This window comes from Podarcis cretensis (assembly GCF_951804945.1).
Source record: "Podarcis cretensis genome assembly, chromosome: 3".
NCBI classification, from domain to species: domain Eukaryota; kingdom Metazoa; phylum Chordata; class Lepidosauria; order Squamata; family Lacertidae; genus Podarcis; species Podarcis cretensis.
Window position 1 is genome coordinate 15,142,585 of NC_137172.1, and position 27,918 is coordinate 15,170,502.

The 27,918-nt window shown below is 43.7% G+C and overlaps 1 protein-coding gene and 2 long non-coding RNA genes across 35 annotated transcripts in view; 1 reads left to right on the forward strand and 2 right to left on the reverse strand.

Annotated features, from left to right (window-relative positions):
* The window catches only part of NRXN1 (neurexin 1), a 1,023,765-nt gene that overhangs the window by 802,652 nt on the left and 193,195 nt on the right, over positions 1-27,918 (forward strand). The window lies entirely within an intron of this gene.
* Positions 1-27,918, reverse strand: part of LOC307211992 — a 964,702-nt gene that overhangs the window by 473,846 nt on the left and 462,938 nt on the right. The gene's annotated exons all lie outside the window — the stretch shown is intronic.
* Positions 14,717-17,483, reverse strand: LOC307213128. The gene is made up of 3 exons (XR_013837402.1): positions 17,360-17,483; positions 16,962-17,145; positions 14,717-15,911 (listed from the first exon to the last, which is right to left on the reverse strand). It is a non-coding gene; the product is annotated as an uncharacterized lncRNA (long non-coding RNA).

The following is a 27,918-nucleotide window of genomic DNA, read 5'->3' on the forward strand; positions in this document are numbered from 1 at the left end:
GGATCTGTCCTTCCAGTGAGCACTCAGGGCTGATTTCCTTCAGAATAGAGAGGTTTGATCTTCTTGCAGTCCACGGGACTCTCAAGAGTCTCCTCCAGCACCATAATTCAAAAGCATCAATTCTTTGGCGATCAGCCTTCTTTATGGTCCAGCTCTCACTTCCATACATCAGTACTGGGAAAACCATAGCTTTAACTATATGGGCCTTTGATGGGAAGGTGATGTCTCTGCTTTTTAAGATGCTGTACTGTGCACCATATTCCTCCTGTGCAACAGGCTGCAGAATCAGTCCCCAGCATACATGTGCCAAAGTGCTAGGGGAAAAACGGGGGGGGGGGGGGGACGGACCATCCCTGGTGGCTGTTAGTGTAGCAAAAGTGATAGTCTAATCTTCAAGCCAGCATCTGCGAGGGACCTTGCCTTTCATGCCGCATTGCATCTGCTGAAATAAGGTATATTGACTGCATGTGCATGCACTGAGTACAGCAATAAAAAGAAAGTCATAGCTGTAGCTGGGATTCTCTGTACCATATCATATCAGCCTATCATGTCAGGATTCATCTTTTGTTCTCCCAGTCGGAATTAATAGCAACTCAGTGTGACAACTTGCTCTGGTCCACCACAACACAATCAGATAATCCCCCTTCTTTTATATACTAAACATGCCATCCTCTTCTTTCTGCCGCACAGAAGTGCATCGATGTGTTATGCACAGAAGCTGGTGAAAGAAATAGCCAAAGAGCAATAAAAGATTAGCAGGCTGCAGACACAGTAAGAAAGGCAGGAAGGGGAGACAAGGGTGAAATGGGGAGTGAAAAGTGTTGACCCAGAGCTGTCTCCACCTGGTCCTCCCATCTGGTGAGGTTGCCTACACATTATTCAGAATGAGGTCTTCATCTCATGTTTCATTTGTGGTGGGTTATGCTCCCATTTCCCACCTCTGGTGGAGGACACATCATGCTCCTTCTGGGGTAGTTTGTCCACCTTTGGTCCCCAACTTGCACTCAGCTCTCACCTGTGGCTCCTAGAAGCTGTCAGCATGTAGCAGTGGCCAAACCCTGGAAACAGTTTTGACTGGTCAGCTAAAAAGGGGGGGAGTAGCTAATGGTTCTCAGACCGTCTGTGAGTTAGGGACTTCCCCCTGAATGTGAATACAGTCATACCTCATGTTGTGTTTGCTTCATGATACGTTTTTTCAGGTTGCATCCCGCGGCGACCTGGAAGTACCAGAAAGGGTTACTTCTGGGTTTCGCTGCTCGCGCATGCGCAGATGCACAAAATGACATCACGTGCATGTGCAGATGTGGTAAATCGCGACCCACGCACACGCGGGTTGCGTTCTGCTCATGTTGCGAACAGGACTCTGGAACGGATCCCGTTTGCAACCAGAGGTACCATGTACAGTCTCATCTGCTCAATTCACTATAGCCTAATATTGGATCCAATGATCAAGGTGGTTTCTGCACGTGCTATAGAAGGAAATGAGGGGCAGATGCATAGCTGTCAACATTTCTCATTTTTTAAGGGAAAATTCCCTTATTCCGAATAGGATTCCTCGCAAGAAAAGAGAAAAGTTGACAGCTATGGGCAGATGGGGCTCATCAATCTGGGAAGGTAGCCCAGCTAGGCAAATGAAAAATCTGATCCTAAACAACTGCTGCTTTGCAGGATATATTTGGGAGAATAAAAGGCTAAGGAGTAAACTCTGCACAAATCTGGAGTGGAATCCCTAAAGTGGTTGGATGGCTCCTTGTACGCCTCTTTCTGGCAACTCCTGCAGCCAAGCTGATGCCAAACGTATTGCTCTGCTTTCCTTTGGACCACATGGGTGAGACTGAGAGGGAGATCTTGTCATTTAAGCAGCTCAGGACCTCCATACACACTGCCCAGGCTTGCATCCCCAGGAGGTCACTTTGGTGCTGTTGCTGTTGTTGTTGTTTAGTCGTTTAGTCGTGTCCGACTCTTCATGACCCCATGGACCAGAGCACGCCAGGCACTCCTGTCTTCCACTGCCTCCCGCAGTTTGGTCAAACTCATGCTGGTAGCTTCGAGAACACTATCCAACCATCTCATCCTCTGTCGTCCCCTTCTCCTTGACCATAAACAGCACCATAAACAGCTGTTTAGCTTTGCCCCTGGAGGTGCACTCCATTCTCTCTCGAGACAGACAGATGCCAGCAACAATGCTTCCATCCTGTGAAAGTAATTGCAGAAATGGGCTGGTTTTGAGGAGACCACCCTGTGTCTTCTCCTTTGTAATTCCTCCTGGAAACTAGGGGCAGCACACTTGTGGAGAGACAATTTGAAATGTGTGTTCCTCCCATGTGAATTCTGGAGTTACTTCCATAGTGAAGGCAGAAGCTGTATTCTCAGACAGCCTGAGAATATGATAGATTGTGGCAGTAGAATTATGGGTAGTACCACTTTGTATTTTGGGTGAGGGTGGGAGAGATTGTAACTTTGAATGCTCCTCCATATGAGATAAAGAAGCCACTAGCCCATTGGAGAAGAATGTTTGGCACAGATCTCTCCCTGATGTGATGGATTTCTACAGTCAGAAATGTAAAAATGAAATCCTCTCCTGATGAATTAATTTATATCAAGGCAATTTAAACAATAAAATTAAATGGCTTATTTAATCACCAGGAAATAGTGACAATTTAAATCAAGTTTCCAGTTTACTAATTCATATATTTCTTCAGCAAGCGTGCATACTAATCAATTGCTGTAACAATTATTAATACATAGTTGTGTTGCAACCAAATAGAAGCTTAAGCTTCTGCCACCCAGCTCAACAGGCTTTCGGCACTCCAGCCCGCATATTTTCTTAGTATATGTTATTTTCACTAACATATGCATTTTTGCACACCCCTTTCCATAACATAAGCAGTTTTGCACACATTTCTGGTTCGAGAAATGCCTTCTAAAATTGGCAGAAGTGTTTATTTTTGAAGGGTAGACGTGTTTCTATGGGACGCAGGTGGCGCTGTGGGTTAAAGCCTCAGCGCCTAGGGCTTGCCAATCGAAAGGTTGGCGGTTCGAATCCCTGCGGCGGGGTGCGCTCCCGCTGCTCGGTCCCAGCGCCTGCCAACCTAGCAGTTCGAAAGCACATCAAAGTGCAAGTAGATAAATAGGGACCGCTTACCAGCGGGAAGGTAAACGGCGTTTCCGTGTGCAGCTCTGGCTCTGGCCAGAGCAGCGATGTCACGCTGGCCACGTGACCCGGAAGTGTCTCCGGACAGCGCTGGCCCCTGGCCTCTTGAGTGAGATGGGCGCACAACCCCAGAGTCTGTCAAGACTGGCCCGCACGGGCAGGGGTACCTTTACCTTTACCTAGACGTGTTTCTGGTTGGCATATTGGGTGGAATTCAACGCCACACTGTGACAAACATTCAATCTGCGCAAGCTTTCCATCTTGCCAGATGGAAATACCCACCCCCCTCTGTTCTGGGTGTTTTTCTGACCCCACTTTCCACCAGCTGATTTGGTCTGTGTGTAGAAGGGGTAAAGCCCTGTTGCACAAGCAGAAGCCCTCACACTGGGCTTCCACTGGTGAGTGACTCCTGACCTGTTTCAGGAAGTACGAATTAGGTAAGTTTACATTAAACCAACAACAACACTTTGTATCTTGTGATCCACCCTTCTGACTGAGTTGGCCCAGCCACTCTGGGTGGCTTCCAACAAAATACAGTGGTACCTTGGGTTACATACACTTCTGGTTACATACGCTTCAGGTTACAGACTCCACTAACCCAGAAATAGTACCTCAGGTTAAGAACTTTGCTTCAGGATGAGAACAGAAATCGTGCTCTGGCGGCGCGGCAGCAGCGGGAGGCCCCATTAGCCAAAGTGGTGCTTCAGGTTAAGAACAGTTTCAGGTTAAGAACGGACCTCCCGAACGAACTAAGTACTTAACCCGAGGTACCACTGTACAAATGAACAAAGGCAAACATCAAATGTTAAAAGCTTCCCAAAACAGAATCCCACTTCCCACTTATCTTTGGGAGTGGTCTGGCAGTGTGTGGGGAGGGAGCTGCGAGACTCTTGGACCTCTGCATGTGGGGGGGGGGTGGCAATTGCCCACCATTCTCAGCTGTGAGGGGGGGGGGGGGTTGCAGGAGACTTGGGAACCAATCATCCATTGAGCTGGCTCCCAAGGGGCGGGGCTTCAGAATGGATCCTGGGTGAAGACTTTGCCCATTCATGTCTGCTCTGGGACTTTATAAAAGAGGCACACAGTGCACAACACCGTAGTCCCCATTTGGCTTCCCCATACATCCCCATAGGTAGCGCTTTCAATGTTGTTTCCCTGATGTGGAACAGACCAGTTCTGTGCACCTTGTCATGGACTTCTGTTGGTCACTGGTTACAGGGCTGGGGAGGAATCTCCCTGCAGACAGTTGGGCAGGGTCTTCAGGTTTTGCCTTCCTTGTACCACAGTGTTATAGTGCAACAGTCATTGGGCTAGATCCAGAGAAGGGATGGGAAAGGCCAGGGGTAGTCCTTCCCCCATTCCCTGGGGGATCCCTTGAAAGGATCTGGAGGGTGGCACTTCCTGTTGAGATGCCCAGCTTGGGGGCTGACAGGCCGCATTGCCCCCTACCAGTTGGGATCAGCTGGAAGTGGTTCATGCCATAGGGGGACCCCCTAACACTGGTGAACCCCAGGTGTCAATCAACCAGCAGGGGAGCAGGTTGATAAATGGGTACCCAGTGCCTATGGACCTACTTTGATTGTAGTCAATAGTATAATGACCTCATTTCGATCCAAGTCTCCTGGTCTTTGTTTGCCACCTACTCCTCCTGTCACAGCATTGCTGCACCTAAATTGACACAAAAGTTTTCCCCATCCCGGGTGGTGCTGTGGGTTAAACCACAGAGCCTAGGGCTTGCCGATCAGAAGGTTGGCGGTTTGAATCCCCACGACGGGGTGAGCTTCCATTGTTTGGTCCCTGCTTCTGCCAACCTAGCAGTTCAAAAGCACGTCAAAGTGCAAGTAGATAAATAGGTACCGCTCCGGCAGGAAGGTATATGGCATTTCCGTGCGCTGCTCAAGTTCACCAGAAGCTGCTTAGTCATGCTGGCAACATGACCCAGAAGCTCTACGCCGGCTTCCTCAGCCAATAAAGCGAGATGAGTGCCGCAACCCCAGAGTCTGGACCTAATGGTCAGGGGTCCCTTTACCTTTACCTTTAACTGCACCAAGCACAGAGGCCCGCAAGTTTAGCCTTTCTCATTCCCTTACAGCAAAAGAAGCAAACTGCACATCATATCTGTCGAACTTCTTCTTGCTACTCAGCTATTATATCTTCAAATCATCGCATTTTACTTTTCTTAAGATTCCCAAGCGACTGTGGAATGCAAACTCACATTTGTATGTAAAATACTGTGAAGGGAACTCCTCCCAATACTACAAATATATATTATATATATTACAAATTTTCCCCCAGACATCTCATCTTTTAAGGCCCCATTCACACAGGGATCTTCACAAGACAGCCATTTCTTGATATTCTCAGCGCCGGCGATGTTTATCTGGAGATTGCTCGCTTGGAATCTGTTGCTGAGATGTGTATGTAGCAGTGAAAACAGCCCATTAAGGAGTGGGAAAATAGAGCAATAATAGTGGATCATAATCTTGGGCCATTGTGTGGACAAATTATAGGAAGACTCTAAACAGAGTGAAGCAGGAAGGGCGTACCAAGATAACATCACAGTGAGAAAATGGAAAGCCAAAGAGGGAAACCGTAATAATGGTTAGAGAGGTGCGGCAGGCACAAAATTACTTCGATTTTTGATCCTGATACAATGGAGTCAGGTGGACATTTGTTGAGGAAACAAAGCACTGACCACTCTCACACCTGCTTTGTTTGCTTCTATACTATAAGAAGCTCTGTGGGGAGTAATTGTCTCAGGTTATTCCCTTCCCTTCCATTTTTATTTTTTTTTTAAATCTTTTCCTTGATTGGAGCTTGCAGTAAATTCTAGCTGAGACCTAGCTGGAAAACTCCTGGATTCACCCATCTCGAACTGTGCTGTGAAGAAGGCATTTCAGAGTTCCTGGCACATACAGTTGACTTACTACAATTTTTGTTTAGTGATCTTGTTGCTCAACTAAGAAAATTGCTAGATGTCAGGGAGAATAATTCCGATTTAGCCTTGTTCCTGGCAGGCTAGTTTTCCATATGAAGTGACTTTTTTGGAGAGCTGGATGAGAATTCAGCCATGCAGTCCTCACCACTGCCCCCTGCTGTCTGAAGTGATACAGTGCAGAGACATGTCCCCCCCACCCTGCAGTTTTTATAGACCAGGTGAATATTTAGGACAGAAGTCTGTATACAGGAATCTGTTGAAGTATCCAACATTTGGTTAAAATGGGGGGGGGGATATTGTGGAATTGGAAACGGTTTAGGAAGGCGTGCCCAAAATGATCAAGTGGTTGGAGGGACTCCCTTATGAGGAAACATTAAAACTTTTTGTTGAAAGAATGGCCAGGTAGTAAATGACAAGACAGTAGTGAATAAAGTTATTCATGATTTGGTGTCAGCAGATAGAGAAAACTCGGACGTTTTGGCTCCCGAACACCGCAAACCCATAAGTGATAGTTCCAGTTTGCAAACATTCTTTTGGAACCCGAACGTCTGACAGGGCTTCCGTGGCTTTTGATTGGCTGCAGGAGCTTCCTGAAGCCAATCAGAAGCCACGATTTGGTTTGCAAACATTTTGGAAATCGAACGGACTTCTGGAACGGATTCCGTTTGACTTCCAAGGTACAACTGTACTTCTTTACGCAGTGCATAGCCAAAATAGGGAATCTGATCCCACAATAGGTAGAGATGGCAACCAACGTGATTGGTTTTAAATGTGGATTAGACAAATTCATGGAGGATAAAGTTTGCCAACCTTGACAGCTATGTATCCACTGTTGGAGACAATATGCTTCTGAAACCATAGGAGGGGAGAGAAAGAGCTGCTGTTCCATATAATATTGGAATTGTAGAATTGGAAGGGACTGTGAGGATCATCTAACCCAGCCTTTCTCAACTTGTGGGTCCCCAGATGTTGTTGAACTACAACTCCCATCACCCCTAGCTAACAAGGCCAGAGCTCAGGGATGATGGGAGTTGTAGTCTAACAACATCTGGGGACCCGCAAGTTGAGAACCGCTGATCTAACCCAACCCCCTGCAATGCAGGAAACTTTTACCTAATGTGGAGCTCAAATCCATGGCCCTGAGATTAAGAATCTCACACAGCTCCTGCTTGCAGAGATTCTCACAGGCATCTGGTTGGCCACTATGAGAACAGGTTGTTGGACTAGATGGGCCATTGGTGTGAGCCAACAGGCTCTTCTTATATTTTCATGTGTAATCCATTAGATTTGCTTTTCATTTTCTGGTTGGGGATCAGTCCACATACGCAGAAGTGCATGTGTTTGCTTTTCCTTTGATGGCTTGTCAGCTCAGTTCCTATTCCTTCAGAAGGAACCCCATCTTAAAATAAAACAGAGTTTATTTGAGCAGAATGCCATGCACCACATTCAAACTTTAAAGGTCAGCTGAAGTTTGAATCCACTTTGTGGTTTTGTTTTTTATATATACATTTATGGTTGACTATCGTAAGAAGAGTAGAACATTCTTAAGAAATTTGCTGAACAAGCAGCCAAAATCTAGCTATTCCCCGTGTATTATCAGAGTGCTACAGAAAGCTTTTGTGGCCTTATCATTTTCTTCCGAATGTAAACATTTCTTTATGAAGCTCTGTGAATATTTCAGCGTCCCTTTATGGAGGTAACTGCTCCTGAGCTGCCTTATATCAGTCGATGACAGGCTCATAAAAAGGAAGTCCGAGAGCAGAAAATTATCACAGTTACCGATCTCTTTCTAATTAATTTCCTTGGCTCCCACTTTACTGTAAAGAGCATATCCTGAATGTGAGCTCCTATTTCTTCTTCTTTTCCATTCCATTCCTTTCTTTTTTCTTGTTGTTGTTGGGCAGGGGAGGGGGTTGTTAAACCAGCAATCAGTATCAAGTTGCTGTCCGCTTAGTGCTTTAGCGTAACTCTGATGGAGAATAATGTTTCCAGTGGCAGCTGATGTGCAGAGGGACTCTTAGGGCATAAAGCAAGGAGGCCAACAGTAGGGGGAGCCAGAGTCTACAAGCACAATACTGAGACTAAGTAGCAAGAAGCTGACAGCCAGGGCCACCCCTGGCAGGCACATGGGACATGGCCAAGGGTTGGTGAGGGAGCTCCACACTAGCCCCCATGGACGGGCCAGAAACAGAGGTCTATAAGTTTGTGGCTGGACTTAACTAGTATTTGTTTAATTTGTGGTAACCAGCAGTGAAGTCCAGTCCTATCATCATTTCAGTAAGCCTAACGTAAAAGAATTGAGGGATGTGGGTGGCGCTGTGGGTTAAACCACAGAGCCTAGGGCTTGCAGATCAGAAGGTCAGCAGTTCGAATCCCCGCGATGGGGTGAACTCCCGTTGCTCGGTCCCTGCTCCTGCCAACCTAGCAGTTTGAAAGCATGTCAAAGTGCAAGTAGATAAATAGGTACCACTCTGGCGGGAAGGTAAACGGCGTTTTTGTGCGCTGCTCTGGTTCACTAGAAGTGGCTTAGTCATGCTGGCCACATGACCCGGAAAAACTGTCTGCAGACAAACACCGACTCCCTTGGCCAGTAAAGCAAGATGAGCGCCACAACCCCAGAGTCATTCGCGACTGGACCTAATGGTCAGGGGTCCCTTTACCTTTACGGTAAAAGAATTACTAGGAGTCCCTAATCTTTTTGGGTCCAGGGGCATATTTAGAAATCTGAGAAACTGTCGTGGGCACCACAAAATGCCCAAGCTGGTGATGATCATACCTCCCACCTCTAAAAAAACAGGCAAAACTCCTACATGCAACCCCAAACAAACACAGACATAAAAAAGCAAGCAACACCCCCCATGCCCCCCCCCAAAGCTCATGCGTTTCATGTTGAGGATCACAGGATTACATCAGTAATGGATTGCTGGTTATATTTACACACTTAACAAATACTACTGCTTTAAATCACTTACTGTTGAATTTCCGACTCAGACGTTGTTCGTCGTTCATTCATTTTATTTCTATGCTACTTTTCCACAAAAAAGACCATGCTCAAAGTGAATTATAACAGAAAAACAAGGATAGACCCTCCAAGTGTCCCTATTTTCCATGGACATCCTGGATCTAGAGAAGCCATCCCAGTTTCTGATTTGATCCTGGAATGTCCCACTTTTCCTTAGGATGTCCCCATTTTCGCTGGAGAAATGTTGAAGGGTATGGAGTTATCTGACCCCAAGCTGTCTGAAGGCAATCCTGTATAGGGAAGGTTTTTTGTGTTTTTTTTAATGTTTAGTGTTTTATTATGTTGTTATATGCCTGTTGTCTTTGTCCATGGAGTTTTCTTGGCAGGGATACTGGAGTGGCTTGCCGGTTCCTCCTCCAGGTGGATCACGTTTGGTCAAAACTCTCCACTATGACCTGTTCATCTTGGGTGCCCTGCTCGGCATAGTTCATAGCTTCTCTGAGTTCTTCAAGCCCCTTCGCCACGGCAAGGCAGTGATCCATGAAGGGGTTATATATTCCATGTTGTTATATATGTTGAAAGCTGCCCAGAGTGGCTGGGGCAACCCTGTAAGATGTGTGGGCTATAAATAGTAAAATCATCATGATGGAATGGGACATCCTTATTTTCATCGGAGAAATGTTGGAGGATGCATTTCAAACAAATGCTATGAAAGCAATTGCATAGCAACACAGGAAAGCAACAACATATCAATCATTTCATAATGGCACAGTAAGACAGAGATATGCCAAAATTAGCCACATTTCAATACTAGGCATAAAACAAGACTACAGTCATGCCTCATGTTTTGTTTGCTTCACGTTGTGTGTTTTCAGGTTGTGTGTTTTCAGGTGTTTTCAGTGACCCAGAAGTACCAGAAAGGGTTACTTCCGTGTTTTGTCGCTCGCACATGCGCAGACGCACAAAATGACATCACACGCATGTGCAGAAGTGGCGAATCGCGACCCGCGCGCGCACAGACGTGCAGACACAGGTTGCAAAAAATATCCAGTAGCAAAAAATAACAAGGAGCTTCACAGTTTCACCTCCCATGATGTAGCTCACAGCCCCTCTTCTGCAGCAACTTCTTCAAAGGCTCCCAAGGTCAAAGGGTGGTTGGAAAAACCCCTCCCATGGTGTTGTTACATGATCAGCGTGGTTTACTCTTTTTAAAAAAAAAAAAATATTTATTAAAGTTTCCAAATTAGTACAAAAACAAAAATACACAAAAAATAACAAAAATACAAAAATACAAAATTAAAAAAAGAAAAACAAATACAATTTCCATTACTTATTTCCATTAACTTGTTTTCCAGACCTCCTCTCACGTCCCCCTTTTGTATTCCAGTTCAAATTCTTAACTCAGCAAATCCTTATTGTAACTTATTGTAACTTATTGCTCAACCTTTACATTACAGCTGGTAACCACTTAATTTCTGTCCAACATCACTCTAATATCCGTTAATTTTACAATGCCTCTGCAGATAGTCTTTAAATTTCTTCCAGTCTTCTTCCGCCGACTCTTTTCCCTGGTCTCGGATTCTGCCGGTCATTTCTGCTAGTCCCATATAGTCTATCATCTTCATCTGCCATTCTTCCAGAGTGGGTAAATCTTGTGTCTTCCAATACTTCTCAATGAGTATTCTTGCTGCTGGTTTACTCCAGAGTAAGCAGGCTTTGCAGTACGGCCCGAAAACAGTTGTTATGTAGAAACGGGTAACATTCAAATGATGGTGACTCTAGGGGAAACGAATGTGGGAATCAGTCGAATGGATGGGACAGTGACTAAAATGGATTGTTGTTGTTGTTGTTTAGTCATTTAGTCGTGTCCGACTCTTTGTGACCCCATGGACCAGAGCACGCCAGGCACTCCTGTCTTCCACTGCCTCCCCCAGTTTGGTCAAACTCATGCTGGAAGCTTCGAGAACACTGTCCAACCATCTCGTCCTCTGTCGTCCCCTTCTCCTTGTGCCCTCCATCTTTCCCAACATCAGGGTCTTTTCCAGGGAGTCTTCTCTTCTCATGAGGTGGCCAAAGTATTGGAGCCTCAGCTTCACGATCTGTCCTTCCAGTAAGCCTAAAATGAATTATGTGTTGTTAACTTCATTGGCTGAAGATGAGGCGGGATTAGCAGGTAGAGTCTGTGATATTGGACATACAGAGCATAGCACAGGTGATATTTCTAGTTTTTCTTTGTTTGGCAGATTCAGGATTCTGCATCTCTCAAATCTATATTTTTCTTCTCTCGTTTTGCTTGTGATCTAAAAGCTTTCTCGCACCAACTTGACAGTTCAGATAACTTTTTTAAAAGTCTGGTTTCCCATCTTCTCCTGTCTGGAAACAGCAGAGGAGAAGTGACAGCGTGAAAGGGCTACCTTTGCCCCAGTCACCTAAAGCACTAATAATGAGGTTTTGTGCACGATTTTCAGATACTACATGCCTGTCAGGAAGCGGAAACACTGTTCTGTGTTTCAGTGTAAAAAAAAAAAAACCAACCCACTGCTTTTATCTTTGTGTATGGAATGGTTTGCTTTTGTTTTGGAATTGGTTAATTTTATAAAGTAAAAAATAAAATAAAAAAATCCACCCTCAAAAAAATATGGGGTAGAGGAAAAGAAAGCCATCACAAAATGTATCTCTTTGGGATATTTTATGTTTGTTTTCGGTGTGCATCTATCTGTGTCTCACAGTCTGTCTCCTGCTCTTTTCTATTTTGTTTTAATAACACTACGTAAAAACATTTATGTATTTGTTTGCAATGTCTCCATTAAATATGTGTTTAAAAGATTTTCGCACATGCACGCACGCACACATTTCACAAAACTCATTTTCCAATCAGCGAGAGGAACAAGCGGGTTTTTACAGGCAATTACATTATTTTAGATCTTGCAAAGTTTCTCATGAATTATTCCAAAGGCACAGTGAGGCTCTGCCATTGTATGTGGACTCAGGAGTTAATTGATTAGCGTACGGTTTCTGCTTAAGGATAATGGTTTGTTGTAGGGGCTTTCTGGAACTGAGGAATGATAAGGCCCTACACTGACATTTTGAATTAAACCTGTGTGATGGCTGCTTAACCACACCACAACAGAAACATCTCCTTCCAAGCGCACCTGGTGAGCTGGGAGCTATTCCTTATATTTATTTATTTTATTTTATTTAAAATATGTGATTTTTTTTGGGGGGGGGGGTTTAAAAAAACACCTTCCAGGTCAGTTCATAAAATAGAATATAATAAATGCTATAAAATATGACAGAAAATGGGAGGAAGGAGCCTTCCCAACCTCTTAAAGAAACCATGAATTAAAGCAAATGAGCAACCTAAATAGAAAACAGAATTAAAACAGATTAAAAAACCCGAGCAGATAATATAAAAAGGTATTTGACTGATGTGCAGAACACATGAGATTTGGAATGAAGTGAGCCTCTCTAGGAAGAGAATTTCTCAGCTCACTGATTTCTGGAGAAAGAACTCTGAAGGTAGCAGGTTCACATAAGAGCATGACCCCATGTTGCAGGATAGCACATATCAATCACATGACCACATGGGAGGGTCTAGTTCCATAGGAGTTTCCCATCCTATCAATGCCTTCCTTTGTGGTAAAGGTGCAAATTGCAATTCTCTCTTCTCGCTTATGTGCTAACACTACACAAAAACAGCTCCTACACCACTCAACGCACAAGTGAAAGGAATCGGAGATAAAAAAAAAATTAGGGTGCAAGCATTAAGCACAGGTTAATTAATTAAACCTTGAGCTGATTAATTGGCTGGAGTCCAATGTTAATCAGAAACGGCAACTCCTAACCAATGGAACACGCTTGTTTTTGTGAGACTGTTTTGGTTATGATGTGTTACTTTAATTAGGAATGGCAGAAGAAACATTTGCTTCAGCCTTCCTTTCTAAGAGTTAGTGATAGCTTCTTTTTCAGTTATCCGTTGCTTCCTTCACTATCTGAAAAGGCAGCTGTATGAGAGCGTGAGAGAGCCAGATGGCAGTGAATCACAAGGAGTAAGAGAAGTTAACTCTTTATTAAAAGAAACAAGGTCTGCTCAGTAGTGCCAGGCCTAATGAGTACAGCAACTCTTCTCGGTAGATCTTTCCCCTGTGAGGCAGTTCTGGGGGCTGAAAGTCTCTACCTTCCACAGATGCCTAAGTCTCCTCTTCCTCTTCTGATTCCTTCCCAAGCAATCTGAGACTATGCTGGCACACCTGTCTTTGCTGCTCCCTCTTCATACCTCTTCTGACCCTGGGAGACTTGTGGGGATGAGAGCTTTTCACACCAGGAGGGGGAGAGACCCTGGCTTCTTCACCAGCTGGATTCATCTCTGCCTCTTGGGCCTCTTCCTTTCCTGCTTCCATGTCTGCTTCTAATTCTGGACTTCGGTCTGCTGCAGACTCTCCCTGATCAATACAACCCTGTTACCTCTCCAGCTTCCAACACCTCCTCCTCCCAAGCTTCTCTCTCTTCTTCCTTTGACCATTCATTGTCATCCTACCACCAGTATCCAGGCTCTGAACCTTCATCCCCTGGTGTTTCCACAGCTCGTGCCTCCAGCCATTCCTCTGAGTCCAGCCAGTCCATGACAGATAGTGGCGTTGTGCTCAGATTCTGTTTATGGGCTTCCCATGAGCGTCTGGTTGCCCATTGTGAGAATAGGATGCTGGACTAATGGGCCCTGATCTTGATTATTATGGTCTTCTACACAGCAGAATTCCTGTGAGATCCCACTGGAGGAAGTGGGAAGACAAAGTTGCTCTGGAGGGTTGGCGAACCATCCAGAATGTGGACTGCAGAAAACCTGTGACCCTCCATACTTTCATAGAATCATAGAATCATAGAATCATAGAGTTGGAAGAGACCACATGGGCCATTGAGTCCAACCCCCTGCCAAGCAGGAAACACCATCAGAGCACTCCTGACATATGGTTGTCAAGCCTCTGCTTAAAGACCTCCAAAGAAGGAGACTCCACCACACTCCTTGGCAGCAAATTCCATTGTCAAACAGCTCTTACCGTTAGGAAGTTCTTCCTAATGTTTAGGTGGAATCTTCTTTCTTGTAGTTTGGAACCATTGCTCTGTGTCCGCTTCTCTGGAGCAGCAGAAAACAACCTTTCTCCCTCCTCTATGTGACATCCTTTTATATATTTGAACATGGCTATCATATCACCCCTTAACCTCCTCTTCTCCAGGCTAAACATGCCCAGCTCCCTTAGCCGTTCCTCATGAGGCATTGTTTCCAGGCCTTTGGCCATTTTGGTTGCCCTCCTCTGGACACGTTCCAGTTTGTCAGTGTCCTTCTTGAACTGTGGTGCCCAGAACTGGACACAGTACTCCAGGTGAGGTCTGACCAGAGCAGAATACAGTGGCACTATTACTTCCCTTGATCTAGATGCTATACTCCTATTGATGCAGCCCAGAATTGCATTGGCTTTTTTAGCTGCCGCGTCACACTCTTGGCTCATGTCAAGTTTGTGGTCAACCAAGACTCCTAGATCCTTTTCACATGTACTGCTCTCAAGCCAGGTGTCACCCATCTTGTATTTGTGCCTCTCATTTTTTTTGCCCAAGTACTTTGTTGAACTTCAGCACAGCTAATGATCAGGGATGGTTGGAGTTGTAGATCAGCAACATTTGGAGGGTGACTGGCTCCCCGCCCTTCCTCTAACAGGACCGTCCCTTGGTATCTTCACCACCTTCTGGGAATGAAAGGACACTTCTGTTCCCAGAAGGCCAGCTCAGGATGCAGCCCATCTTCTCCAAATCAGGTCATTCAGGAAGTCAACTCAATTGATCTAATGTATTCCACTCGCCTATCACAGCTTTTGTTAAGTGTTGCATCAGGCTAATTTGCAGATTATATAAGGCTTGGTTGATTTACATCGCATTAAAATATATTCCATTACGGGGATTCTGCAGTCACTTCATATAATTGCAGTGACATTTATTTTTATTACATCAAATAATTGACTCTGGGAAAGGAATTAAATAGACGAGAGTGTAACATGGCAGGCAAACAGCAGCAAGGTGGTTTAGTATTGCTGAATGTTGTTTGCTCATATGGTTTGAATAAATTGTCTCAAAATGCTGGGCGCTGGAGGTGGGAAGGAACCAAGACATACTTTCGTAGCTTTCCTGGAAATAACTTTTAAGTTGTTCAGGCTGCAGGCAGATACCCAGTTACACGGGAGTAAGCCTCACTGAAATCAGTAGGACTTGCTTCTGAGTCAACATGTTGTTTCTGCGAGGGAGAGAAGAGGGAAAATAGTTTTACAGTTCTGTGAAAATGAACATATCAGGGTCTTTTCTGGCACTCTTTGATGTATCCTTCCCCCTACCCCTTTCAGGTGTTTCTTTTCCTTCTGTTCTTTTGAGCACCAGCAGGGAGGAAAGCATTGCTTCGGATAATGATGTGCTCAACTGAGATCTCCTGTGTCATCACGGCCAAAGCAAACCTCCCAGAATTCCATTTCCGTTCCTGAAGCTCTTTGCCTCTACTCCATTCCACACAAATTGCTACCCTTTGTCTCTCCTTGATGTGCTTCTATCTCTGCAGGTCTTTTTAATTGCTCTTCTCTCTCTTTTTCGGTTCTGATTTTACAGAAAGCTCTTCCTCCTGACCTCCAGAGGTCGGTGGAACTTCAAGCTTTGAATAATGGCAGCAACAAACCCCCCCGCTTGCGCCAAGCACGCAATTTAACTGAAATCAGCTCCTGGTTTTCTCTTACAGTAAGTTAACGGTGACATGATTTCACAGTAGCTAGTAACTTTGTTCAGGGAAGTCTTCCTTCCTTCCCTCTTCCCTGTTAGCTCCACTTCTGTAATAGGAAAATTAAGATCAAGTTAGGTAGCTGGGTCTAAAGTAGATATAATCAAATTTGCTGGAGCAAGGTAGGAATGATCAGCCAGGGTGAACCAGCACACAGCTGATTCCTCATCAGTCAGAGATGGGGATCAATCCCATTTCCCCAGGCCACACCTTTCAGTGACCCTGCTTCTCACACCAGGTGTTTTTGCCCACCTGAAATGTGTTCTTGAAATCTGATTGTGCCTCTTGTTTCTCTGGTTAGATGATAGATTGGGGGCGGGGGGCGGGGGTTGACAGTGTAGAAATTAGCCTACCACATGACCTGGAAGCAGTACATCGGCTCCCTCGGACAATAAAGCAAGATGAGCGCCAGAACCCCAGAGTCGGCCACGACTGGACCTAATGGTCAGGGGTCCCTTTACCTTTACCAAAGCAGACTTTAAATTTGGTGTTCTGTCCATGTTTGCATCTGGCCCCATCCAGCACTATGTGCCCCTCAGAAAGTTGCCCAGAAGGCAACATGGTCCACAGGCTGAAAAATGTTCCCTACCCTTGCGATAAATCACAACAAGCTCAGCAACTCTGGCTTGTTGTGTTGTGTAAATACACCCATTATGTGTTATTATCTAAACTCTGCTTAAGGAGAGCAAACCATGGTTGAGTGTGATGTCTGTTTCAGGCCAAAGATTTAGGCCACACTGAATAGATGAACCAAAAGATTTTCAGTGTCTAGACCAGCCTTTCTCAACCTGTGGGTCCCCAGATGTTGTTGGACTACAACTCCCATCATCCCTAGCTAGCAAGGCCAGAGATCAGGGATGATGGGAGTTGTAGTCCAACAATATCTGGGGATCCATAGGTTGAGAACTGCTGGTCTAGACTTTTGTTGTAGTTACTTTCCAATTTTTTTTAGTGGCTAAATAACATTGTTTTAACTAAAGATGTTGAAAACAAAGCGGTGGGAGGAATCTCATCCCTGGAAGCTGTATTTCCCTTCTCCTTGATCAGCATTGACAGCTGTTCATTTTCTGCCTGAGTGAATTCAGAAGAAGTCAGTTACCTTGCAAGTGATGAATGCTGTATGACATTTGGCCGTCCACATTTTCTGCAGTTTAGTCTCACCCTGACAAGAGAAGCTTGGATGTCTCTCTCGATCTGCTAACAATATCTCATTGAGTTGATTATTTATCATGTTTCTGAACCAGGTCAGAATAACCCACCATGTAATAAATATGGCAATTTTGCTATTAGGGAGAGAAAATAACATGTCATGCCCATGAAACTGTAAGAGAGGGGGGAAAACATGTCCTACAATAAACATCATTATTACTGAAAATAAATTTGAAAATTGCAAATTCTTGCAGCTATCCAAAAAATACCCACATGTTTTATAAACAAACTAGGTAAGAGGCCCCTTCTGCTTTTGTTTCTCTTGAGTATATAATCAACATGACCAACCCATACTTCTTTTCTGATTGCAACCACTTAAATATGGATAATGTTTGACTTGGACCATCACATCCCACATTTAAATCTGCATCATCTGTAACACCAAGTGCTTCAGCAAGCCATCATATCTCAGCCTAAGGTGCCATCTGTAGTATACATTTAAAGCAGTATCATTCCACTTCAAACATTCAAAGAATTCCCAAAGAATTCTGGGCACTGTAGTTTGCTAAGGGTTCAGAGAGCTGTTAAAGGTAAAGGTAAAGGACCCCTGACAGTTAAGTCCAGTCGCAGACGACTCTGGGGTTGTGGCGCTTATCTTGCTTTACTGGCCGAGGGAGCTGACGTTTGTCCACAGACAGTTTTTCCAGGTCATGTGACCAGCATGACTAAGCTGCTTCTGGCGAAACCAGAGCAGCCACGGAAACGCCATTTACCTTCCTGCTGGAGCGGTACCTATTTATCTACTTGCACATTTGGTGTGCTTTCAAACTGCTAGGTTGGCAGGAGCTGGGACTGAGCAACGGGAGCTCACCCTGTTGTGGGGATTTGAACCGCCGACCTTCTGATCAGCAAGCCCTAGGCTCAGTGGTTTAGACCACAGCGCCACCCGCGTCCCCACAGAGAACTGTTAGAATCCCCCTATTCCCCTCAGCTACAATTTTTGTACTTTTCTGGGAAGAGGGATTGAGTGTTAAACCACTTGGAGAACTGTAGCTCTGTGAGAGAAATAAGGGGTCTCCTAATGACTCTCATCAGCTCTAACAAACTATAGTTCCCAGGGCTCTTTTGGGGGTATGGTACTGCTTTAAATGTAGAGTACAGATGGGGCCTAACCTACTTAAAAAGAGCCCTGCTCAGTCCAGAGGTCCATGTGGTCTTTCCCACAATGGCCAGCCAAATGAAGAAGAAGAGTTTGGATTTGATATCCTGCTTTATCACTACCCTAAGGAGTCTCAAAGCAGCTAACAAACTCCTTTTCCCTTCCTGCCCCACAACAAACATTCTGTGAGGTGAGTGAGGCTGAGAGACTTCAGAGAAGTGTGACTAACGCAAGGTCACCCAGCAGCTGCATGTGGAGGAGCGGGGAATCGAACCCGGTTCACCAGATTACGAGTCCACTGCTCTTAACCACTACACCACACTGGCTCTAAAGTGGATGCTTGTAAAGAGGATAACACCTGATAATTCCCATGCATATGGCATCAACAGCACTCTTCCATCCTGTGGTTTCCAACAACCAGTATGCAGAAGCATAATACCTCTGACCAAGGAGGCAGACCATAGCCAACATGGCTAGTAGCGAGCCTAAACTCTTCATTCACCCTCCAGCTATGCCTTCTTAGATGATGAGGCTTCCCAATTCAGTGCTTGGGTGGATAGTTTTATGTTTGCTGTTTCCAACATTACCTTCCGTGCAGCTTTGCTCAGGCTCTGCGTTCTCATTCTGTAGCTAATGCCTCAGTTTAGCCAGTTCATAGCCAGCTAAGAGGGGCCAACCTGCACATCATCATCAACAACAACAACAAAATCTGTTGTGTTAATAATATCTCTATATCAACATTATTCATTTATTCAGTCACCGGAAATAGGAATAGCTCACAACAAACCTTACCATTCCCAGTTATTAATTACACGGGATTGAATCAATTTGCTGAAAAATTAATGAAAGTTTCCAGCCCCGTTTTATTTTATTTTTCCTCGAGTGTTGAGCAATTAGAATATTAATTGAAATAAATCCTGTTACATTTGATGAAATAAAATGCAAGAATAAGGGCTTTTTAGGTTAAGCTTGTTTCAGTTGTTAAAAGTACACTGGTCTCTCTCTCTGTGTGCATGTGCCTTTTTATTCCCATTCAAGTGCCAATATGTAAGTCAGCATCAGAAAAAAAAAAAACTCCCAACATAATCAGACCCCTGTTACTAGGCTTCTATGCAAGATGCTGCATTGTGGTTGAAAATGTCAGAAAGTGGTAATAAGTGGCTTAACTAACAAATGTGTTACACATAAATGGATTAAGAAGGGGGGATATTTGGCTTTGTATTTAGTAATATACCCCTAATCTGCCATGCTTTTAGAAGATTATGCATGCAAACACTGAATAATAAACACGCTGAATGCTGCAGAGTCCTCTTAAATGCTCCTGCTCCTGATACAAAAGCAACATTATCAATAACTCAGTGGGGATAATAAATCTGTGGAGTGACTTGGTTTGAAAGGGGTGAGAGAGAGAGAGTGTGCGTGTAAGCCTATTCTCAATAATGCAGTCTTAATATTGTAGTATGCACATTAAAGCCTCACTTCTTAAGAGTGCAGAGGAGGTCAAAGGCATAGACTAACATCATTATTATTATTATTATTATTATTATTATTATTATTATTATTATTATTATTATTATAGCATCCTTTGCCCAGGAAGCTGAGGGTGGCATCTGTGGTTCTTCCATAGTCACCACATTTCCAACTAACAGCATCCCTAGGAGGTATGTTGGACTGTGACCAATTGACTGGCCCGAGATCACCCAGTGAGCTCCACATATGAGCTTGAGCGTCCCTGGTTCTAGTCCAACCCTCTAACCACTACCCCCTGCTGCCTCTTGGACAGCCACAGTGAGGTTTCGTTGGCTCTCTGCATAAAGACTTGACTGTGCTTTCTTTTCCTGTTCAAATGGTAGCTGAGCACCAGGGCCATCATGGGAAATGAGGGCCATCTCATGTGCCCCCAGCCAGCCCTCCCCCTCTATCAAGTAACTTCCTTGACTTTAGAGATGGTGACAAAGGGTGGTAATCAACTAAGATTTGTTCAGAGTAGACCCATTTAAATTAGTGAGCATGACTAAGTGAACATGATTGATTTATTGTACCGTGTTGGCCTGAATATAAGCCACACCTGAATATAAGCCACACCTTTAAAATTAGAGGGGGGGGGAGAGAAAAAATACCAGAATATAAGCCACTCCATTCCTCGCTGCTCCTGGCTGCATACCGTAAGGTCGCGAATACAAGCCACAATTTAACTTTTCACAGTGAGAATTTGGTAAAAAAATGAGGCTTATATTCAGGCCAATACGTTATTTCTCTGCCTCTTTTCATTCAAACGAATTCCAAAGCAGCTGACGAACAGTAAATAACAAAAACATGATATAACATCACAAATGCAGCATAAATCATAAAGAATAATCAGCAACTCATCAGTGAAAAACCCAGTTGTTATCAACGACTGCAAAATTAAGCTAAACATCACAATTAAAGCAAACGATAGCATACAATTAACAAATCTATATGGGAAAAGTCGTATTATATGATTAACAAATCTATACAGCATTTATAATCTATAAACCAATATTAAAAACATTAGCAAAATGGCAACCAAAAGATAAACCAAGAACCGTTGAATTCATGCACATACTCTCCACATATCCTGAGACTCCTAATCTTTTTTCAACTCATTAAAATACACATACATCTAATAATGACCATGACAACCACTCCCTTTTGAAGATTCCTGGGGCTGGAGGTGAGGCAGCGCAGGTGAAACCAACCACCTTCTCTGATGGCAAAGAGTCTCAGTTCTTCCTCTAGGAAAAGCTCTATTTTGAAGGCTCTTGGAGCTGGAGGGAGGTGCAAGGCAGAAGAAAAAAGCCATTATCTGCTGGCCAAAACAGAGTCTCTCTCCCTTCAACATAAACTTGTCCTACACATCATGCTCAGTGACATTATGAAGTAAGCAATCTTTTCTTTGATGAGCTCTTTCTTGGAAAACTGTGAGTGCATTTAAGATGGAGCGAATACTGTGTTGCTTTTCCTGATCATCCTGCTAACACTTTTCTAATGTTCCCTTAAAAATTCAGTACCTGTTACCTTATTGAGCTGCGGCTTTTTGATTGATTTACTGGCACGTCACACTGAATTTCATTCACGCCAGTGGGTGTGCCAATGAACAGCATCGTTGCTCCTCCACCCTTTTCTGCACACCCCATGGAAAAAAGGCAGAAAAGAACTTCATGCTGATATGCTTACCCCCAATTTCATCCCACAGTTTTCTGGATTTACGGGGTTGCAAACAGACTATTTCTGGAACTAATTAAAGCAGAACTGAGCACTAAACTTCCACTTGATTCCACTAGATTTCCAGAAGTGGCTTTTTAAATCTCTTGAAAGCTCAAATATAACACAGAAGTTAACAGGGAAACATCAGGGAAATGGAATAACCTGTTGTGTGACTGCAGCCAAAATTTCCCTGATGAATGGGGATGTTGTCATAGTAGGGTGCAAGGGGTGAGGGGAAGAGAGGGTTTATCAAGGGCTCTCCAGGGACCCCTCTACTACCCCCTAAGCAACTTGGGAAGGAGTTGACAGGGAAGCCCAATTCTCCCTGATCAGAAGAAGAAGAAGAGTTTGGATTTGATATCCCGCTTTATCACTACCCTAAGGAGTCTCAAAGCAGCTAACATTCTCCTTTCCCTTCCTCCTCCACAACAAACACTCTGTGAGGTGAGTGGGGCTGAGAGACTTCAAAGAAGTGTGACTAGCCCAAGGTCACCCAGCAGCTGCATGTGGAGGAGCGGGGAAGCAAACCCGGTTCACCAGATTACGAGTCCACCGCTCTTAACCACTATACCACACTGGTTCAAGGCCCACTGTTGAGTCATACCAGGCAGAATCTGAGCAAAAAGCCAAACTAATTGCCAATCAGGTGGTAACTAACAACTGCAAGATTTAAAAAGGAACAAGACAGGGATGTCCACTATCACCTCTATTATTTGTTTTGGTTTTAGAAGTTTTGATGAGAAATATTAGGGCAGATAAATCCATCAGAGGAATCATGGTGTGTGTGGGGGGGGGGACATATAAATTAAAAGCATATGAGGATGATCTTGTAATAATAGTGGAGGACCCTAAGAACTGTCTGCTGAAAGTCCTAGAAAAAAACACAGAATTTTGGGCAGGTGGCAGGTTCTAAGTTGAATAAAACTAAGACAAAGCTGATAGTGAAAAATGTACCAGAAAAAGGGGGGGGGGGGTGTTACAGCAAAATATAGAAACAGAGATTCATAAAAAAAGTTAAATATTTAGGAATTTGGTTGACAACCAAAAATATCAATGTCAAAATCTATGAACCTATAAAATACTCTGGTCATTGGAACTAATGCATCCTAAGCCATGTATGTAAGCAATAATAGGATTTGAGTGACATGAGCGTCACGTTTTTAAATTCCCCCAGCGTCCTCAAATTGGGCTGGGCTGTACACGGAGCTTGAAGCTTCTCAAATAAGTTTTGGATTAAGGCAAACATTGTTTCTCCTTTATATTGTGATCTGCTCTAGGGCAGAAAGGGGAAAAAATAGAGAAGAGCAAGTGACCTTTTAAGATCCTTTGCAGTCCGAAATAACATGATTCAGTGTCACCTTAATTAGTTTCTGATGCATTACTCTTCCTCCTTTCCTAATTGGGGCAGGTTAATCATGAAAAGCTGGCTGATGAATGCACTCTAGCAGGCATCACTTTTATGCTTTTCTAGTTGATAAGTGGACAGGTAGACTATAATTAGCCCCCAGATCCTTTCTGCTGATTTGTACTGTGGGAAAGATGAGGCACCTGGATCTCCCTGAAGTCATCAGCTTACCTTTTTAGAAAGGTAATTGGGTTTATTTTGAAGTGGATTCAGAATCTCTGCGGCAATAAAGAGAGAAAATTAAGAGGCCTTACAAGGTTCATTATACTCTTTCCCCGCAGATGTTATTGTTTGCTGGTTCTCAAAATACATTGCAGAATAATGAATCTGAAACTTACAGCGCCATAGTTACATTTCATTTACGGCCTTGAGAAGGTCCTTTGCTTGTTCCTTCCTTTACTTTTTCAGCATCGTACAGCCAAAGCTGTGTTTGTTGTTCATTGCTATTTATTTATTTATTTAACAGTTTGTACACTGCTTAATTGTCGAAACCTCTCTGTAATTTACATGGAACGTAAAATATACATTTAAAGTGTCAGTAAAGGTCAGAAGTTTAAAACAAGTTGACCTAAAATCTATATACCCAGACTTTCCTAAAGAAAAAAGCATTCAGCAGGGGTCAAAAACAAATTGGTCAATATACTGTTCCCGAGTGTGGGTACTGCCACACAGAAATACTGTGTGTGGAACGCACCATGAGTTATACCCAGTGCTGGTCATATTCAGTGGAGGCTCAAAGACATTAATAAATTAAGTTTGTTAATTTCAATGTGTCTACTCTGAGCAGAACAAAGTTGGATGCAACCCATGTGTGGTACTTGGAAAAGTGCTCATTTGATAGATTGAAGTAGTTGAGTGGTTATATCAAACTAGTCCCAAGCCGTTAAGGACTAGCAAATTGGTAGCAAATTGGCAGGCAGCACAGATCTGTTTATGCCAAGGTTCTGCATGAAAAACACAGGATGTGATATTGTACGGAGAAGTCAACTTCCTGATAATGGGTGCAGAGAGATATTTGAAATGGGACTGGGCTCCTTTTGTTCTGTTCCATGATTTATCCAGTTTTGGGGTGGGATGGGAGGAGCCCCTAAATGGACAAAAGGAGTCCAGGGATGGATGGTATCCATTGCTTTATGTGATACTTAGCTTAGCAGTGTTGTTCCTTCCCTCCTTAAAACCATTTTGGTTACATAAGGATTGATGGTTGCAAAATTGAGCCTGCTACCCGTATATAAGATGAGAAGCCCTAGAAATGTATTCCACCGAGAGCCAAATTCTGTGTCTTCTTGCATCACCTGTGTCTTTACCTATTATGGATTTAGAGCAGGTCGATCAGATTTCATATCCCAGCTCAGCCATGTGACTTATTTGGTGCCCTTGAGCAAGTTGCCTTCCCTCACATCTCACCCTGTAAAATGGGAATAATTAGGTTGACCTACCTAGTAGGGATAATGTGAGGGGAGACAAGGTAATGATGGCAAATCTCCTAGAGTCGGAGCTGTGAAAATGGGAACTATTACTCAAGGACCATGGGATCTGGCATGAAATACACACTAAGGTATTTACTTCCTTTGAAAATAATAATAAAAAAGAGCAGTGATTTTTTACAGCCCTTTGGCCCCTTCTGTTTCTGTGTTTATCTGGCCTTTTACAAATCAGCGTTGGATGATAGGAGGAGAGGATGTAACATCTGTAAATGCACCTGCTATGGTTTCCTTTCCTACTGTGCAAATTGATTTTTGTGAATTTCTCTTCAAATTGATGCTCCAAAACTCTTCCCTGAAATTGTAGGGGGGTTAAAGGGCTGTTGAGCTCAATGGCGGAATGTGAAATCTCATGGATGGAGACAGCAAACACCTCCTATCCCAGTTTATTTGGTTGCACCAGATTGGAAGTGACACTATAAATCTCGGCGCGTAGGAAATCCACATTAAACTTTAAATGTTCTTTGACACCGCTGGGAAAAATAAAGGGGGGAGATATTGATTGGAGGGGTAGGGGAGTGGGCGGGCAATTTTCTGATGGCACAAAATCTATCCCAGCCTGCTACTCCTTTGGCAAACGCGGGGCCATGGTGCTTTGCCCAGCAGCACTCATCCGTTCATTTATGAACACCCAGAGGCAACTTGATCAGTCCTCCGTAATTGCACCATGGTAGGAGTTCAGGAATATTGTCATCCGGAATTAGAGCTGAGCTAAAACCACTCACAGTTTTTCACACATTTTCTTGGGCACTGCCAAAGGAGGCCTCTTGTTTTTTTTCCTTGTGGCTTTTTAGTGAAAACGTTTGCTTTATTCATTTACTTTGTTCTTGTGTGTCCTCAGTCCTGTTTGACCTTACTTGCTCTCTGTGGCATTATTATTGACATTGCACTTTGACTTGGGAGAGTGGAGGTCCCTTGAATTACCTCTGTTCACCTCATTATTCAGCCTCCCCAAAATATAATGAAGATCTCTAGTATGAAGGTCACAGAATGAAGCACAAGCTGAGTCCTTATATCTCAGCAACATTTGGCAGGTCACATGTTTCCCACCCCGATGTGCATATAATCAGTGTAGATTTCAAAGTGGGGAGGTGTGTGTGAAGTAGAGATGGGGTAAGAAAATCAACTCAGTTCACATTTAAAGGGGGATGCACCTAATTCACACTTTACAAAACCATACGCAAATCCTCCAAAATTCACACGTCCCTGAATTTTGCAATGTAGTTCTTCAGCCAAGTAATGTACGCAAAAACACATATACTGTGGTGGAGTGTGCATAAAAATGAAATGTGGAGTATAGTGGGTCTAAGTGGAGAGTTTGGAGCTTGGGGGCAAATTGTGGTTTCTTCTCTGGTTTAGAATATAATCCAAGCTGAAGAAGATGGAGTAGGGGCTCCTGATGCTTCCTTCTTCTTTGAAGAGAAGATTGAAGTTCTTCCCAAGCTCATCTCTGTGCCTTTGGCTGAAGAGCTCACTGTCACTTGTAGGCTCAGGTAGCTCTGCTGGGAAAGGAAGCCCCGCCTGAGACCCCAGGGAGCTCCTGCAAATCATTATGGGATAGTTGGTGTCATGGTCTTTTCATAAGCAGGTCTGAATTGAGACAAGTGGACATAACAGAGTGGTAAAGCATATGTGTGAATTGGTAGCTGGGTTTGGAAAGGATCCCCTGCCCAAGACAGGGAAGTATAATGTTGTTTTCATATCTCAAGCAAATGCCATTGATTTAACAGAAATACAGTACTGGAACATCTCTGCTAGTGGACACAAGGAACCACACAAGAGCAACCATTTAAATGCTTGCCACACCATTCATTTATGTCCGCCTCTTCTGTTGTAATGTACTTTGGGGCACTTGTGTTGCCTTGTTTGGACTTGCTCTAGAAGGGATCTTGTTTTTTTTTGTTTAAAAGCCCATTGCAAGGACAGGGAATGTCCACCTCCACCTTCCTCCACCATTGATCTGACTGTATGTCCCCACCTGCTCTCTATGGCTTGGGGAAAATGTATTGCAACCAGTGCGGAGGCTTATATACCCTCCATCGCACTATGCATCATTTTGAACTTGACCTCTATCTGCACCTGTCAGGGTGGATCAAGGCCAAATTCCCCGATTCTTCCTATCACATGTTACTCTCGACTTCCTTGCTGTTGAAGCAAAGCATCTCGTTTGCTCAGCCCTTTCCCTTTTGCCATAATCAAAGAAATTATTATGCATTATTAATGTTGTTCATTGTGGTTAATCACAGAGACAGATTAGGATTTCTCTTGTAGCACCTGTCAGCCTTGACATGAAAGACCTCTTTGCCTAGAGCTTAAAATGGAACCAGTCGAAGTACCGTAACTAATTAATGTCATATTTTAGACCTAATGAAATGCATTCTTTCCAAGTTTTCATTAGGGGCAATGTTAAGTTTCGTTTGCTTGATGGCACATGCGGTATCTTTATTTTTAATCACTTTGAATCGCTTTAGAATTCAAAAGAAACGCTCGCGTTCTCCTGTTGAGTTTACTAATGGAATTTATCTCCCTAAAGTATGCATTCATTTCAAACAACCCAAAATCCAGATCAGGCATCTACAGTACATTCTGTGTGCTTTCCGTTTTAAGGCTTAGCAGTTGATGCTACTGTAACATAGAGCTGTATAGTTGGAAGGGATGCTCAGTGCCATCGCGTCCAAACATAACAGATGGCCACCCAACCTCTGCTTAAAAACCTTCAAGGAAGGAGAGTCCACCACTTTCTGAGGAAGCCCGTTCCACTGTCGAAAGCTCGTCCTGATGTTTAGTCAAAATGTGCATCTTCTGTCCATCCATTTGCGTTCAATCCAGTGGAATCTATATAGAAAATGTCTTTGTCAATAATCCTGAATTCTAGATCAGAGTTCCTATCCTACTGGCACATCTTGCTACCCAAAAGAATGGTATGAAGGCACCTGATGCAGTTTAATCACAGAGGTTAAGCACACCTGTGGCCCTCTGCCATTCCAGGAACGGAATGGTAGTATAACTTATTCACACATGAATAGAGATGCCTTCATACTGGGGGGGGGGGGGGGGAGCTGGCTGCATCAGCTCTGTGGGCAGCCGAGATTACGAGGCAAATGAAGGTGATTTGAGTTGCCGAAACTGGAATGCACCACCAGGAAAGAGCCTCAAGTCGGATTGAGATCACTTCACTGCTTTTAAAAAAAATAGTCATGTTTAGACAAGCCTACTTAGATGCTTAGAAAGTCACGGTAATTTTAATCTGTTTTAGTATTCTAACTTTTGTATGTTTTAAAGTATGGTTGTGATTTCCCCCCCTCAATTTTATTTTTTTATCGTTTTGTAAACCGCTTTGAGGTTTTCTTTTTCACTATCAAGTGGTGAATAAATTTTATGAAATAAACAGCCGGGGATTCCATAAAATCACAAGTCACTTTTTGGACTTCGGTGCCATCCCCTGCCCAATTGCATTTTGCCACTTCAGAATAAAGGACTGCTGCGCTTCTAAAAATTGAAACCAACCTGAATAGGGAAATGCAGATGGGATCTTTTGTTTGTTTGTTTTGATGGGCAGGATGGTGAATTATTTTTCCAGGTCACACCAATCACAGTGTTGTAGTGGGAGTGGGAGGTGAGGAGTGGAGTT